General features: G+C 38.6%; 1 protein-coding gene across 3 annotated transcripts in view; it reads left to right on the top strand.

The window, feature by feature from the left end:
- Window positions 1-17974, top strand: part of ALPK1 (alpha kinase 1) — a 131565-nt gene that overhangs the window by 26534 nt on the left and 87057 nt on the right. The window contains exon 1 of one of the 3 annotated variants that reach the window (XM_061192045.1): window positions 3795-3815. The exons of the other annotated variants lie outside the window; for them this stretch is intronic. The gene's annotated coding sequence lies outside the window, so the exon portion shown is untranslated. Of the gene's footprint in view, window positions 1-3794; window positions 3816-17974 lie in introns of those variants that run through there. 3 annotated transcript variants of the gene reach the window in all.

The following is a 17974-nucleotide window of genomic DNA, read 5'->3' as shown; positions in this document are numbered from 1 at the left end:
TAAACATTGTCACAGAATTTTCAGAAAATCTGATGATGATCTTGTAGTGCAATATGGTAATAAATTTGTGGAAATTTCTGTTAAGATTGGTGAGGATCGACACCAAGAGATACTCTGAAAATTTTACATCAGTTTGAAAGGAGGAGATTGGAGGGTGAATTAAAAGTAAGCATGTTGTTTCTTGTCATTTCAACACTGTAGACAGAGAATGTAATAGTTTATAGAGACAATAAAAGGCATTACCTTCTTTGAACATTATAGATATTCCTGAAATAAAAAGAAATATTTCGAACTTATCAAACATGCAGTAAGCAATGCATAGGACAAATTGACTAAGAGAGGTTGCCCAGACTTATCCGGTATCTTCTTTTATAAATATTTAACAACCACAAATTTTATTTTTTTATTTATTTTTTATTTTTTTATTTTTTGCGAGGGCTTTCTCTAGTTGTGGCAAGTGGGGGCCACTCTTCATCACAGTGCGCGGGCCTCTCACTATCGCGGCCTCTCTTGTTGCGGAGCACAGGCTCCAGACGCGCAGGCTCAGTAGTTGTGGCTCACGGGCCTAGTTGCTCCGCGGCATGTGGGCTCTTCCCAGACCAGGGCTCGAACCCGTGTCCCCTGCATTGGCAGGCAGATTCGCAACCACTGCGCCACCAGGGAAGCCCAACCACAAATTTTTTTTATTAAAGTATAGTTGATTTACAATGTGTAAATGTTGTGTTCTGATGTATAGCAAAGTGATTCAGTTATACATATATATATACCTTCTTTTTTTAATATATTCTTTTGCATTATGGTTTATCACAGGATATTGAATATAGTTCCCTGTGCTATACAGTAGGACCTTGTTTTCTTTTTTTTGATTGTTCATCTTTTATTATTATATAGCTTAGTAGTGGAAGAAATGATTGTGGTCAGTACATGTATGAAAATTATGAAGGTCATGGTTTAGATAGTAGGACCTTGTTTTCTATCCATTCTATACATAATAGGTTGCATCTGCTAACCCCCAAACTCCCACTCCATCCCTCCCCCTTGGCAACCACATGTCAACAACAAATATTTTTGAATACCTCTTATGTGCTAGGAATTATTGCAGGTGCTGAATATTCCAGGATATAGAACAGAACAAAACAGGCACATTCCCTGCCCAGTTGGAATGTATATTATAGTGGGGAGGATAGACTTTACACAGAGCCTCACAATTAATTCATTAGTTACAGTTGAGAGAAAAAATGGAAAACAGTCTACCACAGAGCCCTAAATAAATTAGTTTGGGCTCAACCCCCAAATTGGAAATTAAGTGAAGTTTTAAAAAGGACTCAAGAACAACTTGTCTGAAGTTCTTCATACCCATTTATATTACTTATGTCTTTCACAATACATAAAATGGATCAGATAAAATTTATAGAGTTGTGAAAATAACATTGTAAAAGAGTATTTGGGTAGTTGATATGCAGCAATAAAACACTTTGCCAATTTGAAGTGTTGTAAAATGTCCCGTGCCTCCTTAGACTTCTGTTTTGTTTCTTTGACCTCCATTGTATGCACTTCCCAGTCCTGGGTTGGCTCAGCTCTCTAAGCCAGAGCTGAGACGGTTCCCCAGCTGACTCTGAATGAGATCCATTAAGGTGAACCTTAGCTGGGTTCTCAAAGATGCTTATCGATTCTTTTATTCATCCTTAATTGATTGTCTTCCCAATTCTCCACAGCACCTGTTTCAATCCAGGATCTCTCTTTTCAAGCTGAACTCACTCCTGCCAAATTTCCATCTATTTGACTTAGGTTACCGGGTTATCCACGGTGAACTCTCAGATTTTCTCTAAATCATTAGCCATTCATTTCTCCTTCCATTCTGCCTCAGAAGAACAATGTTCTACCTTGTATCCAAGCCTACTCCTTCTATCTTCTTAAACCAACATCTTTTTACCTATTTTGTGATTTTTCTCATTATTCATAGTCCCTTTCTTTCATCTCTTTTTAAAAAATTTTGCCTCCTGACATCTCCTTAGCCTACGCACATGTTAAAATCTAATGATTCTTATGAAATATTCATTCCCCTTGAGACTATATTCTTTTTCCTTCCCTTAACAGCAGTGCTTCTCAGAATAGTTCTGTTAAACTTCCTTGTTTAACACTCATCCATCAACTTCTTCTGGTCTGTCCTCTTCTGAAACGTCTATTTACAAGATCAGTGAGAACATTCCAGGCACCCAGTCTAGTTGCCTCTTCCTAGTTGTTATCCTGGGGCTTCCTGTAGAACTTGTTGCACAGTATCATGTCTCTACACTGTCCTGGTTCTCAAATTTCCAGCTGCTTCTTCTGCAGGCCACTGTTTCACTATTTGGCTCCTGGATAGAGGCATTCTCTAGAAGTCCATGTCTTCTTCATACCCAACCTTTGCCTCCTTTAATCTCATGTAATGGCTTCAATTATTGCCCCCGTGTGGATGATTCCCAGATTCGTCTCCTGTTCTAATCTCTCTCCTCAGTTTAACTAACATTTCCCACATCTTGTAGAGAGCGCCATTTCTCTACAAGGTTTCATGGGCACTTCAAGCAGAAATGGCCTGAACTCATCACCTCTCAGTGGTGTCCGGGCACCCTGGACTACCTGCTGGTTTCTGTTATGATCTGCAAGATCCTTCTGCATCTTTGCTCTTGCTGTGTCCCCATCTGTCTGCAGTGCATCTCTTCACACCATTTCCCTTGTTTCCTATACCCTGCCTCTCGCCCATTTTTCCTACTTGTTGGTGTCTCCATCCTTCAGTGTTTGGCTCATGTTTGGACTTCTGAATAAACAATAACTGAACTAAATCTCCTCTCCCCCATCCTTTACCCATTCTTTGCTTAGAATTCAACTATATCTGATCACACTCAGTCTTGTATTTGAGATACACATTTGTGTTTGCTGTCTCTATTAAACCCTGAGTCCTAAAAGTACTGGGACTATGTCTCATTCATCCTTATATCCCCTGCAGACCCTGGCACATAGCAGAAACCATGGAAATTTTGCTTAGTTTGCATTGTTGGAAGAAAAGTACCACAGATCTTAATTTTTAAGAATTGTTACTTTTGGGCTTCCCTGGTGGCGCAGTGGTTGAGAATCCGCCTGCCAATGCAGGGGACACGGGTTCAAGCCCTGGTCTGGGAAGATCCCACATGCCGCGGAGCAGCTGGGCCCATGAGCCACAATTACTGAGCCTGCGCGTCTGGAGCCTGTGCTCCGCAATAAGAGAAGCCGCGATAGTGAGAGGCCCGCGCACCGCGATGAAGAGTGGCCCCCGCTTGCCACAACTAGAGAAAGCCCTCGCACAGAAACGAAGACCCAACACAGCCATAAATAAATAAATAAATAAATAAATAAATAAATAAATAAAAAACCCCTCTCTAAAAAAAAAAAAGAATTGTTACTTTTGCAGAGCATGGAATTTGTAATATGCAGGCTACAAAATTGGGAGAATGTAGAAAGTATAAAAACAAATTTATAATGAATAAAGTTGACATTTTTACCTTTGTCCTATTTTAGACAGACTTTTAGGGAATTTTACTCTGCAAGAGGCTTGTTTAAGGGTGATGAAATTCTTGGAAATTAAGATTGTTTCAGGGTCTGGGATTTTATTTTACTCTCCTTAGAGTTAGTAAGTTAGCCTGCTGCTGTTCCATGGATGCTGGCAGAAGACATGAGACTCTTGGGTCAAAGGCAAAGGACTTTGCTACTCAGAGCACAGCAAGCAGCATGAGCGTCACGTCGCCATCAGTCCTTCACGTCCTCCTAGTCCAAAGGGGTGATACTGCGCGATCCACGTGGAGGTTAGTGGGTTTCTGTTGCAGCCAAGGAACATTGAGCTTGGGGAATCCACTGCTTTTATAGCAAGGCTACTCTTTGGCCCAGAGTAAGACATTACCTCATCCCTCAAGGTTGAGGCAAATACAAACCTGATAGATAGCCCAGGCAAGGAGAGATTGGTCTGGCATTCTTAACATCCAGCAAGAACTTGCAGACATGCCCACAGCCCAGGGTGGACTGCCCCTCCCCAAATCGTGTGGTGAGAATAAGGATTGTGGTTATCCTGGCACATCAGAGGGGCTCAATAAATACTTGTTGAGTCAAATTAATTAATGAGAAGAAGGGGAACCGCTAAGGAACTGAAAAAAGGCAGAGTCCCCTGTTGAGGATGACCATCCCCTGAGAAAACAGTTCTAGATTTCAGATCTGATGAGGAGAAAAAAATCAGAGGGCTAATGAGAATAAGATATTGTAGGCCGCCTGGTTTCATAACAAATAAAATTTCTAAACACCTTACCTCATGGCAAGTGAGTCTATGACTCATATACAAAATAACTGCTAAGTCCAAACAACCTAAGGCAATGTCTGTAGCTTGCTAAGTTAGTATTACAGTAACTATAGTTCTTTACATCTGCAGCCTTTTGCCATATACTGAATTTCATTGCAAGTTTTAAAGAACTTTAGACACTATACTCATTTGGGAACTTTTACCAGACATGATTTTTACTTTCTCAAAATGGTAAATTGAACTACAAATCAAAGTAGAGTCTGCTAGTAAATCTGATCAGAATTAAACACTTCCTTAGAAATTTGCAGTTGAACAAATGACATATCTTACCCTCTCAAGATTCTCTTGAAAGAAAGGAGTTAACCTGAAATATCTCGTCAGTGTATAGAAGTGAGGTACCTGAGACATTCAAGTTGGCAGTCCAGACTTCAGAGGGGAGTTTATTTTTACATTCATAATTATAATTCCTATTTCCAGAGACCACATTAGCCCTAATGACTGAAAAACTTAGGCAACCGTCACAAAAATTTTGTTATTGCATATTTCAGCTTTTAGCCACTCCACTCCCCATTTTTGGGGATGCTTTCCAGTCTTCGTAAGCTACTGCTGCATGTCACTGCTCTCCATCTGCTGCTCTTAAAATTGGAGATTGACTGCCTCCAGGGTTTACAAATGTTTCATCTTACCTTAGATAATTTGAACTTCTAAGCATCCACAAGTTTTTTTCAGACTTTTCAAGGAAGGCCTTGTTTTTAAGATCTGTAATTCCCCTGCTCTCTCCTCTCTGCTCGCAAGGAAAGTCACCCAGGTTCCCCTTATGCAGGGTTAGAGGGCTTTTGAGTAACCCGTTCTTCATTCAGAGCCTTCCACTCAGACTCAAACTTGTGTCCCCACATAGGCCATATGTCTGGGAACCCTTCCATACCTCATGGTGAGTTTTCAGCCCTTCTGAGGCACTTTCCTTTTCTTTTCTCAAGTTATGGAAACTTTCATCGTTCTTTTATCTTTGAAAATCTTTGCAGTAGAGATGAGATGATCATCATTTCCTTCACCGGTCATATCCTCCTTACCAACAACCCGTTTTCACACGATTTGCTCTCTTCTTCCCTGACTGCTGAGACTGTCCCATGCAACTCCCCCTCCCTCCCTACCAGAGTCATTGTTGCTATACCTGATTGCACCAGGGGTGGATAGCTGATGCCAGAGGTAACAAGCTGTGTGTTGTGCTAAGATTTTGTCTTTGAACTGAGGATGCTGAGACTGAGTCCGTTTCTGTTGAGGGCTTGAATCAGGAGGGCATGTAAAACCAGGGTAAGTGGATCAGATAAGGATGGTCTACAGAGAGGAATGAAGCTGACCTTGTCTGTTCTGTTCACCTCTGCACTCTTACCACCTAGCATGGTGCCTGACGTAGTAGGCTTTCAGTAAGTCTTGGTGGAATGAATGAAGCAGACTGTGGAGTGAGAGAGACAGAGAGAGATTATTTTTGCCTCCAACAAATTTCCGTGTCCTGATTGTAATCCCTCATGAAGACTATCTTCATTTTCTGTCCTTACGTCCATGAGATATCCCTGTGTCCACCCAATAATTTCCCCTTTATGTTAAAGCTAGTTTGGGTATGTTCTGTTCCTTGCAGCTAAATTAAACCGAAGAATCTCCTAATTCAGTCTTTAAAGTCTTCTTGTGCCCAGGGAACTATGGTTTCTCACGCAAACTAGTTATTTCGGTGGCCTATCCAAAAATTACTGAATTCCAGAAGTGGGCATGCCTCCACTTTGCCCAAGTGAACCTCACCTTTGGGGACAGAAAAGAATAGAAACTCAAATTCAACTGAAAATAAAGAAAATACCTCCCAAAATAAATCTTCTTGATCTTCTAAAAAGGCAAACTCTGAAGAAAAATATGACAGAAACTGCAAATTGAGGATCCTTTAGGAGAGAGGGTTGGACCTTAGGCATTGTTGATTGAACACGACTTTATTTAAAGTCAGTGGAGAGGGTCAGATATGATCAGGACACACTTGCCAACCTAAGCTCCAGGAAGAGGAAGCAGAAGAGTGGGTCACAGCTTTACCCCGGACTTCTGGAATGCTTCTGGAATGCTACTGGACTAACTTGGTGATGCAAGAGACTGCTTCGCAGTTTCTGGTTGTACTCTTGGCTGTTGTACAGCACGTTGAGGAAAAAGGTTATTCTTTCCTGCTCCCTGCCTGGGAGGACACATATTTATATTTATATGTTTACCTCAAAGGCAGGGGAGTAGTTGAAAAATATATAGGCAGTCATCGTAGGCTTGAAACACAGAAAAATGAAATACTTGGGGGCAGTATGGTGGGTTTTTCAAGAGTATTGATTTGAAGTGAGACAGATCTCCAAAACCAACTCACTAACTAGCTCTATGTCCTTGGCTAAGCTGCTTAACCTCTTAGAACCTCAGATTTCTCATCTACAAAATGAGAATAAAAGTACTTCATAAATGTGCTGTAAGTATTAAATTAGATAATGTTTATAAGTTCCTAGGCCAATGGTGCCAAGCTAAGGGCTCAGTAGATGGTAGGGATGATTAGGATTATTAGTGCTTTGTAATACAAGCATTAATGAAAGTGTGTTATTTTTATGTTAACCAGAAGGAAGGTTGCATTTTTTTAAGTTAAGAAACATGACACTAACACATGTATTTCATAGCTCCTCTTCACTGTTTCCTTTTTAACGTAAATCCCTGCGTGTAGACAAATGTAAAAGAAGAGTCCAGGAAATATCTAACAAGACAGTAGTTATGCAGTAAGTAGCCATCAGTTGTGGTATCAATCAACAGCAGTATAAACTCCCCCAAAAGGAGGCACATGTGAATCCTCCCATGCAGTCTTCTCAAAAGCAATTGTAAATTGTATGACCTGCAGATGGCGAACTTGGATAGGGTGACTATTAAGCAATGACTACCTAGAAAAGAAAGCAGTGGTTTTTGTTTTGTTGAATGGAGGGCTCAGTAAAGTGGATACATTAATAAAGGCTGTACAAGCCAAAAGCATCCTTTGCCGACACACTGGGTTCCTTCTTCCAAGGGGACCATTAATCTGTCTGTCGAAGTGAGTCCACCCACAATCATATGTGCTGTGAGAGACAAGCCTGCATTTGCTTCTGGTAGAAATGTTTTGGTTGAGTATTCATGCCGGTTGCTAGTCACTGATACAAAGAAAAGGAGTATCAAGTAGGGAACATCAATAGATTTCTTGTAAGTCTCTTGAGGGGTACAGAAATGTTACCTTCTCAGAATATCCATATGTAACACTATGTAATTATCTGAACCCATTGTACATGTCCGAAGAGTCCACATGTTTTGATGTGTATAAGTAATTATATCCTCCCTTGCTTGATTATGCCACTGTTGAGTATTTGTTCTGTACCCTCCCCAAGGCAATCCTTTAGGGACCAATTACCATCCTTTAGTGACATCATTTCACTGGCTGAAGGAAATTTCTAGAGTACCACACTGGGCATTCAGGACTCCTAAGGGAGCTCTGTAGTACTTTGTATAATCTATGTGCCCTACCTTCTGGAGAAACACATTTTTTTCCCTCAAAATTCTACTTTGGAGTACAGGTTTTACTATCGCAGATCACAACTATATGAGTTTGTGGGAAAATTAGTGTGACTTTCCAAAACTGCCTGCTCCTGCAGTGGCCTGAGATGTTTTGTTGGTTCTTTCAGTTGTGAAAAAGCTCAGCAACTCACCCAACATGATGGATTGATGACTTTTTGCTGCATTATAAAGCAGGGTCACTGTCCCCAAAGAGCCTCTCAGCTTGTGGGTCAGGTGAAGGGACATCTCTAGGCCTCTATAGTGCCTCTGCCTTGTCATTTATCATGAGGCTGTAATTATTGTCTACATATCAGCCTCCCCACAACTATGTACTTCTAGAGTCCAGAAACAGTACCATATTCATCTCTTTATCCTTAAACATTTTGTGTCTGGCACATAGTAGGTACTTACAAAAATGTTGAATGAATTAAAGAATAAATATATGTGCTTGGGTAGAACAAGCAGCGAGGAAGGAGGAAAGGTCAATTTAGGGGGAAAAAAGAGGAAGGTAGTCCACCTACCCATGAGGGATTGTACCTATATTAGACAAGTATTATTCCTAAAGAACAGAAAAAGAGGAAAGAGCAGTGGATTGTGTGCAGCCTAATCCTTTTATTTTTACTAACCAGACTCTCAAGAGACTGACTTATACACCAACATCCTGGTTGACTATTGCCAGTGGAGAACACATCTCTCCAGAGATTGCATTGTGTCCCAATTCCATGTATTTCACATCTTCATTCATTTCACAATGCAGACTACTAACCACTATACGGTCGCGGCATCTTCATTCATTTCAAAAGGAAGAAAGTCCCTAGCTCTCAGGATGAGGCAGTTCTGGTTTTCAGGTAGCTTCTAAAAGCTTCTAAAACGTTGTAGTTAATCTAAGCCATGGTAAATAGAGAAGTTATCAGAAAATTCAGAAATTATAAGATCTTATCTAAGAGTGGATTTGAGTCTAAAGGCACCCACTGGTGAAAGACAGAACCTAGAGGATGGGACTGAGGAACAGTCAGAAACAGACTCTGAAAGACAGTCCAAATAAGAGGAGCCACACGTCACGTAAGTGTTGCCCATGGAATTGACAATGGGCATCTGACATGAAATAATAGGGATAGTCGAGGATATGAGGACCGTGCACAGAGATGAGGAGTAGCACTGTTGTGTCTGCACATGGTAAGCACTCAACAAATCCTCGTTGAATGAACAGATCGTTCTGTGGCTCAGCTGTTGCTAAGGGAAGTCGTGAACTGCTTTGCTAAAGGCAGGTTTATTTATAAATAGGAACCAAAGTGATATGCACCGTTAAAAGTGGGTATAAACCAGTGCAGGAAAAGTTAAAGTGAAAAGCACTGATCAGAAACATTTAGAAGAAAGGAAAGAAGCAGTGTCTGGAAACCTGAAGTGAATGAATCATTACAATGGAGTTTATAGGAATCTCTGAGCTTCCAGACAACCAGTTTAAAAGAGAAACATGCTAGATTGTACTCTTCTCATGAGTCAGTAAAGTGTGTAAATTCATCTGGAAATGCAGACTCATTCTTAGAACTTAATTCTAGAAAGAATTTATTGTGTAGACAGTTAAATAAGAGAAAGAAGAGGACATTTGATAAGTTTTGTGAAAGCTACATATATATTATTCACGGACTAAACTATAAAGATCATCACCACCGACACAGCCTAGGTAAAATGATAGGTGAAAAGAGATGGGGAAAAAACAAATAGGTTACTGTATGAACATATACACTACCATGAAAGCAAGAAAATATAAATATTGACCACAGCCCCCCTTTTCGCAACTATTATGAGGCTAGATTTATAGCTTCCTTAATGCACTCTCAGCAAGGGGAGGAAGCGTAGTGTGAGAGGTTCTACTTCCACTTCTTCCCTATGATCCCTGGATCCATGTGACCTGTCCTTGGGTGAAACACACCATATATTGGTTATTGATTCGGAGCATACACCATTTTCTCTATGCCAGTACGTCATCTTCATAAGATGTCCTCCAGCTGGCTCTGTGAGTCTTTGTAACAGACTACTGCACTTCTCTACAAGGCCAGCTCCTCCTGGGTTATGGTAAAACCAATGAATCCTGTGGGAATCCTATAGCACTCTTGGCCAGAAGTAACAGTATATGGATTACTGTGGGCTAAATAAGCTTTCAGTAAGTTCACAGAAAGTTTTGCTAATAGAAGCATAACAGGGAAGTAAAATCTATATGCATAACATATTTTAGTGAGAAAAATTGCTACCAAGTCCACAGTGAAAGAGGTTCAGTATAATCAGTCAACAGGAGGCTAGCCACGCCACCCTATTCCCCACATTTGGAGCTGTATGGAGGGCTCAGCATGGGTTTCTGCTGCTGGCATTTTAAGCGTTCAGTTGAGGTGGTAGCTGGATCTGCCTTGGTAACAAGTTCTTGTGGTTGAGCCCATGGATAACCTCCATCTCTGTCACCATGGCCACTTTGCTTTTGAACCTACTGAGGAATAGTCGTGTTTCTGGGGAAAAAGGATAGCTGATGTTTGCAGTACTGAGCTTCCTGCCCATCTGATTATTGAGTCTCCTCTGTAGTGAGAGCCCTTTGCTGAGCATTCACATGAGGCACAGTATTCTCACAGCATGAACCTATTTTGAGAGGTGTATACATGTACCTCTACCCTAAACCTCCTTGTCATCCAATCTTGTTCCTTCCAACTTGCTCATCATTGAAACAAACCTTTAGGCTCTATGTATAAATCTTCACTATGATGATCTTTCTTTCTAGGTAAAATATACAATTAGATGTACTTCTCAAAGTTCTGCTTACTGTGAAGATTTATCTTCCTACTTGTCCTTCATGGCCAACAGTGTGGAAAACTCTAATGCTGCACCAATTTATTTATGGCCATTGCCAGTATATTATGCATAACCATTAGTAAATCAGTCTTGAACTGTTTCTTCCCTGTCCATAAGGCAGTCCCCTATATGTGTGGGTCCAGGAAGAGGTGGCATTACAGCAAGATTAGGGGCCACAAGAGTTGGAGCCATTTGCTCATGAAAGTTTCTTGTGCTTCTAGAACGTGGTTGAGGGGGACCTTGTATGTGCCATTTCATCTTGATGATGGAGAGCTGCTCTGCCCATCCAAATTTAACAATAGGTCCATCAAACAGCATCTAATTTGGGAGAGACAGCACAGGTCTCATTATCAGTTCATTTCCCATGACCAGATATTCAGTCTTTACCAGAATCCAACAGAAAAAAACAGGAGAAGTTTCTTGAGGAAATTAGTTATTTGTCAAAGAGGTATGGCTTTGCTGTCAATTCTAGGGGCTGTACTATTATTGTGTTATTTGGGAATTCCATGGGCTCAATGATCTGCTACAGAACGTTGTACACATTAGATTTCCTGGGTCACAAGAGCTAAGTGGCAAGAGTGGCTTTTTCTTTAAACTGAACTGGCTGAAGAATATTCGTTTGCTTTGAGCCTTCCTTAAATATAGAAGCATGGCTTATTCAATAAGTAGGAAGGAGCAACACCAATGTAATATTATTTTGCCTCTCTTATACTAGAATCCCACCAAATGTGTGTGCCTCTTTCTTTGTGGAACTGGATACAAGGTGCAGCAAATTGTCTTTTAGTTTGGAGGGGATACCTCAGTGTACCCCAGATCTCTAGACTCGCAGAAACATCAGTGAATTAATAGATCTCTGAACTCTCATGGAATTTATCTCTTATCCTCAGTTACATGTGTGTCTTACCAAGGCGTCTTCTGTATTTTCTACTTTCTAACCAAATTGTGATAACCAATCCCACCTAATGAAACAGCACAGCACAGCACAATCTAGAATCTCTGGTAAATGTACCCATGTTAATCATTTTGACCCAAGGGAGCTATGTTCCTTTTTCCTTCCTTAGTCTAGCATTTTAGAATTTATTTTCACACACATTCCCCTAGTTTCTGCTGATACCAGTATAAGTCAGAAAAAAATCATGCAATTTTTTTTTTGGTGTGTAAGCCCACTCCTCCAGGTGTAACTTGGTCAGACTCTTTTTCTGCTATTTAGATACCTCAGTTTTAAAAGGTAAGACATTACAGCTTCATGATTTTTTTCCTTTCTCTTTCTTCCTCTCTTTCGCTCTCTCTTTCTTTCTTCTTTTGGAAACCAGAATAAATTGGCTTTATTTTTATTTATTTTATTGTTTAACTTAACACACAGTAAAATTGACCTTTAGTTTGGTCTTTATTTTATAATTTTAACACATACATAGATCTGCGTAACCAACATACAGTGGGGATAGATAGGGAAGTACCCTGCATAATGGAAAGTAGGTTCATTAATAGAGTGGGTAAAATGAGATTCAGATAGATGTCTTTAAGCATTCGATCAGGGGAGGACAGCAGACAGAAATTACAGTTTGAGGTATGAATTCTGATGTGTAAAACAAAAAGCTTTAACAGCAAGCAAGTTACTTAATTTCCTTGAGCCTCATTTGCCTCTTTTGTAAATAGGGATAACCAAAAATTAATGAACGAAACTTATTAGCTAAATACAATTTTTAACATCTTTATTGAGCTATAATTTACATACCATAAAAGTTACTCATTTAACAGTACAATTAAATTCTTCTTAGTAAATTTACCAAGTTATGCAGATATCACCAAAATCCAGTTTTAGCACATTTTAATCACCCAAATAAGATCCCTCATGCTCATTTACAGTTAATCCTTGTTCCTATCCCTAGCCCTCGTTCTACTACATTAATCCTCTTTCTATATCTCTTGACTTGCCTTTTCTTAAAATTTCTTATAAATGGAATCACAAAATATGTGGTCTTTTGTGTCTGGCTTCTTTTACTTAACATGTTTTTGAGGTTCGTTTATGTTGTAGCAGGTTCCTTTTTACTGCTGAATAATATTCTATTGTATGGGTATGCTACCCTTTGTCATTTCATCAGCTGATGGACATTGGGGTTGTTTATTAAAAGTATAGATGATTTAGGAGAGGATGACATCTTTAAAATATTAAGGCTTTGAATCCATAAATATTACTTGGTTATTTGTTCTTTTGTTCACCTCAGTAAAGCTTTCTTTCCTCTTATGGCTCAGATTCACCTCTTACTAAATTTACACTTGGCAGTTTATATTTTGGAGATATGGGTGGGCAACAACTGTGTCTACTATAGTTATCTTTAGTTATCTTTTTTTTCATTGTCTTGGTCGGATATTAATAGTAGTGTTATGTCAGCCTCATAAAATGAACTGGAAATGTCTTTTACACTTTTCTGTCTTCTGTAATAATTTAAATATCCTGGAAATCACATAAATCTGAAAGATTTGGTGGAAATTGATTCTGATATCATCTGAACCTGACACCTTTCTTGAAAGTAAAAGAATTTTTTCACTTACTATTAGTCTTAATTATATTCTAGATTTTTTTTCAGTTTTGATAGTAAATCAAAATTGTCCTAGAAAATATACACTTTATGCAAATGTTCACATTTTTAGGTGGATTTTTACATATAGTCTCTTATACTTCTAAAGTTTGTACCACGTTTCTTGATCTGAAAATATTCTCTCTTCTTTTTTTCCATTAGATTTTCCTGAAAGCCAACTTATTGGCCTTTTCAAATAAATACCATTTTGATTTATTTACTACTTTACAAATAATTATTTTAAAACATTTTATGTTTATTCATCCCTCCCGTTTCCCTAAGACTGTTTATTGCTCCCTTTCTTTAAGATGAAAGCACAGTTTGTACTTCATTTTTATTATAAAAGATTATCAAGCTATGTATTTTCTTTTGAGTATAGTTTTGGTTGCATCCCTGAAGTTTAAAAATGTATCGGAAAATAAGAGTGAGATGACTTGTGAGTGCTGTTGAAATTTCCAAGTGAGCCAATTATAAATTTAAATGTTGTGTTAATAATTTAGTGCTTTTATGAATTTTGGTCAAATATTTTTTCCTTTTGCTGATTTATGAAGTTTCTTTGGGGCTACTGTATTATCCATTTTTATAAATGTTTAGCAGTAACACACATTTAAATATATATATTTGAATAACAGCTGAAGGGTTTGCATTCTTTAAATCATTCTGATTAACAAACCATTTTATGTCATTTTTTATTAAGTACATTCATACTTAGTGCTTTTTCCTAAGACGATAGTTTTTGAGTAAAATATCATGAACAATTTTACATATACCCAGTTCTCGACTTCTTTTCCTCCTTTGTTTAAATTAGTAGTGTGGGGGAAAAGTGACTCTAAACAGACACTCAGGAAGAAGTGTAAGAGAGAATAGGAAAATCACCCAGAAAGAGGTGCCTTAACAGCTTTAAAGTGGTACAGACACAGAAGGAGGCACGCCACCTAGGAAAGGTATTTGCTAATGTCTGGATGACTGTAATAAAATCTTTCAGAGTATGTTTTACCTTGGAAATTACTGGAATATAAGAATAAGCAGAGAATTATACTAATTATAAATGAGGCTTTAGTCTGAATTTAGGTATTGCCAGGATTAAAGGGGTACAGCAAGAAAACTTACAGCAAAGTTTTCTTTGGTTGTCTGGAAGTGCCAAAGTTGCCTACAGCAACAGAAATAATTGGTTGCCTGCCTCATGGCTCAGTCACCTCAGAAGAGCAGGCAAATAATTCCTGCCACATAGTAGGTGTACAGCAAATCCAGGCCTATTTTACTCCAAGCGCTGAGTTCTTTCCATTGTTCCAAAAAGACTTTCTGGCATACACTTGTGAAGAAAATGGCCAAATGAAATAAGGAACACTATTGTGAATTGTATTTTAACTTGCACACACGTTCAAAAATATTTGAAATTACCTATAAAGAGACACATTCATATTTCTAGAACTACTAAGCCAATGGTAAAGAATGTGGACCAAGTAACAAAGGGTCTGGGTTAGATGGTTTGTACAAGATTATCTAAGTGAAAGACAGCATGGAACTGATCACAAAATCTGAGTTTCCTGGGAGTAAAGGTGAAAAGGGACAATATGATGGGGTTTAGATTCTCATAGTCTAATAAAAAGAAATATTTCCATTTGGTATGAAAATCAAAGTGTCTCCTGTTTTAATCATAGGAGAATTTACCATGTGGCACTTTAAGTAAAATAACATTAAGCAGTATAATGGCATCTTCAATAGCAATTTTTACCAAATAATTATTTTCAAAATTACAATTTATAAACCACTTTTTACAATTTAATTATAATAAAATAAGAAAAAAGATCAATTTTATTTATAGTACAATCTAAGCATTAGTAAGGGAATATCATCAGTAGAAGGATGTACTCACTTTTCTTTGTTTTTAACTAAAAAATTACATTTTCTGCAACGTTGTACAACTGTTAGTTTATTATATTTTGTTGAAATTGGATACTGGATTATCTGTCTGCTGCATAGATAATGCTAGCTAAGTCATCTTTGTCTGCAGGGAAGTGAGCTACTACAAATTACTACATCTAAATGTTTAAATGTTATCCTATAAAAATAGGGTGAAGAAAAGAGGACCTGTGGCATCACTGAGTCTCTTTCCTCTGATTATCCAGGATCAGATTCCCTAGATGAAAGATGTGGTTAGCACTTGATGCTAATCAAAGGACCCAAAATACTTGGATATACTTCATTTTAATCTTAGTTGAAAACATTGTGGATAGACACTTAGGAAAAAGTGAAATCAGCATAACGTCTCCTCTTCAAGTACAATCCAGCTTTCAGAGTGGTAACGTGGATTTCAGCCTCCTCGTAATTCTCCTTGATGAAAACAGAAGGATTTCACAGCACAGAAAGCAGTGGTTTATGAGTCTGGGTACAGGGGATGCACAAGAGAACTCTGTTCATCGTCTTCAAAGTGATGCAACGATGGCACGGCTGCTGCTGTGGCTACATGTAATATAGCCTGTAGCTCTTTAAAGAGGATTAGCTTTAGTGCGGTGGGAGCATTCAATGCTGGATTTCACGTAGAGTAGAATATGCTAATGAAATGTAAATATCTGTGGCAAACATGGCATTAATATCGAAAACCCTCAAAACTGAGCTTTGTCTCTTGCACAGTGGGAAACCAAACTTTATCATATCAGAAGAAAAACTAAAAGAGAAACAACCTTTTACTCTTCTGCCTATGCATCTGCTGCTATGAAAAGTGAATTTAAATATATACTCATATTTGAACTAAATTAAGTTGCCATGTCAGTAGAAAAACCAAAGTTCAGTCATTCAAAAGCATCCTACTAGATCTGTGTCCAGCGATGAATGTGAAATAATTCATCTTTGTAGAAAAGGATATACATATAATATGAATTTCAAAAAACATTTTAACACTCTTTTTTAAACACTATTTTAGGATTACAGAGGGCTTGCAGAGTGGGTCTTTTCCCCATTTCACCTTAAAATTTCTTGCTTGCAGTTTTTACTTTTTGTCTGCACAGTGTCTTTCTGCTCAATATTAGACAAATGCATCTTTATCATAATTTTCCATATAGTGTTTTTACTACTTTCATAGGAAGCCAATGTGAGATTTGATTGGTTTCTTAAAACTGCACTTATACTTAGTTAATATGAAAATTATTTTCACATATTTAGAATTTCAGACCATATCTGGCATTGGGAAGGTGAATTCATTATAAGGTGTGTGCTTTGCAAACCATGTAACTGTGTGTAGCCTCTTGGAATCTATAGACGTGGTTCCCAAAGATTGAAAGCCCCCTAAAGATTTCATCTCAATTGCTGGGAAATAAAGATCCTGCAAACACATGGAACCGCGTGCCTGTGGCTCGATTTCCAATGCGTGATCTTTCATTAGTTACTAGCATTTCCCTGCACTCAACCGAGTAGCTTAGGTTCTCTTGGTTTTTGTTGGTCGGTGGTGTGTGTGTGTGTGTGTTTTATATCTCCGTTTTGAAGGGTTTGTCTCTGTAGGCTTCGAGGGATGGTAATACATATTCATGAAAGAGCACTCTTTCCAGTCCTTGCCACCACTGACAAAGCCTTAGCTGTTTCACACAGCAAGCTGGCTGGGATTGTGTGTGGGGCTGCATGGCCAGATTAGTGCACACAGCAAGCCCACTCCTCTGCTTGTTAGGCCTTGCCTTCCTGACAGTTTCGCCAATTGTCGTTTGTGACAAGGCTGTCATTAGGTGATGGCTTCTTTTGGCCATTTTCAGATAAAGATAATTTCATTAACTTCCATTTTATTTGACAACAAGCCGTTTGGGAGAGAAAGGAAGTGCTTCAGTAGTTTATGGATTAGGGTTTTGTCACTTCAAAGGCATCTTTGATCTAAAAATATGTGCTGTACCAAATTCATTATGTCTTTCCTTAAAGAGCTTTTAAATTTATTGATCTTCTCCTCAATTATTCTCCTTTTACGTCCAGTAATGATGTGTGAGATGGTAGTGTTGGGAAAAGCCCAAGGAGGAGGGTGGGGAAAATGCAGCCAACTGGTCACTTCTGAGGCCATCACGCGAACGAAACAACAGGTGCTTTTGTTTAGTGTCAATTCTCTTCTGAATCTCTATGCAGACAAAGGCCCCTCTGCTGTCTGAAGATCAACATGAAGATATCATACCAATAGAATAAGAGAAAATTATGTTTGGCATCACAGCCTAATGAAGATTTTGAAAACTTCACAATTTGTATAAAAATTGTGCCCACAATTGTCTTCATCCTCACTATTGAGTCCATGGGTTTTGAAAGCCAGCAAATAAGTAATGGAGAAAGAGCAAGCACTTCTTTGTGGACCAATAATTTGGCTTCCCCTAGAAGCAGTCCTACATTTTGCTGAGGCTCAGCTTGCTCCAGTTTTTATAACTGGATCATTAGGAAGTCATACAGAGCAGAAAATAAGAGACTAAGAATCCATAAGTGAAAATTTACTTTAAAAACACAGCAAGAGGAGCATGTACAGCTAGTGGCTCTCTTGTTTAGAAGGTCCACTTATAAACAATGCCGTGGACAAAGAGGTAAATAGTTTATATCCAAACTATCACAGTTAACTATTGTCTTCTAAAACTTCACATATAATAACCTCAATTTACGACAGCACAAGCTACTCACTTCCATTTCTACAACTAGGAAAAGGGAGTTAAAACAAATGGCT

This window comes from Eubalaena glacialis, chromosome 5 (assembly GCF_028564815.1).
Source record: "Eubalaena glacialis isolate mEubGla1 chromosome 5, mEubGla1.1.hap2.+ XY, whole genome shotgun sequence".
NCBI lineage: Eukaryota > Metazoa > Chordata > Mammalia > Artiodactyla > Balaenidae > Eubalaena > Eubalaena glacialis.
This window is presented reverse-complemented; position numbering and strand designations above follow the sequence as displayed.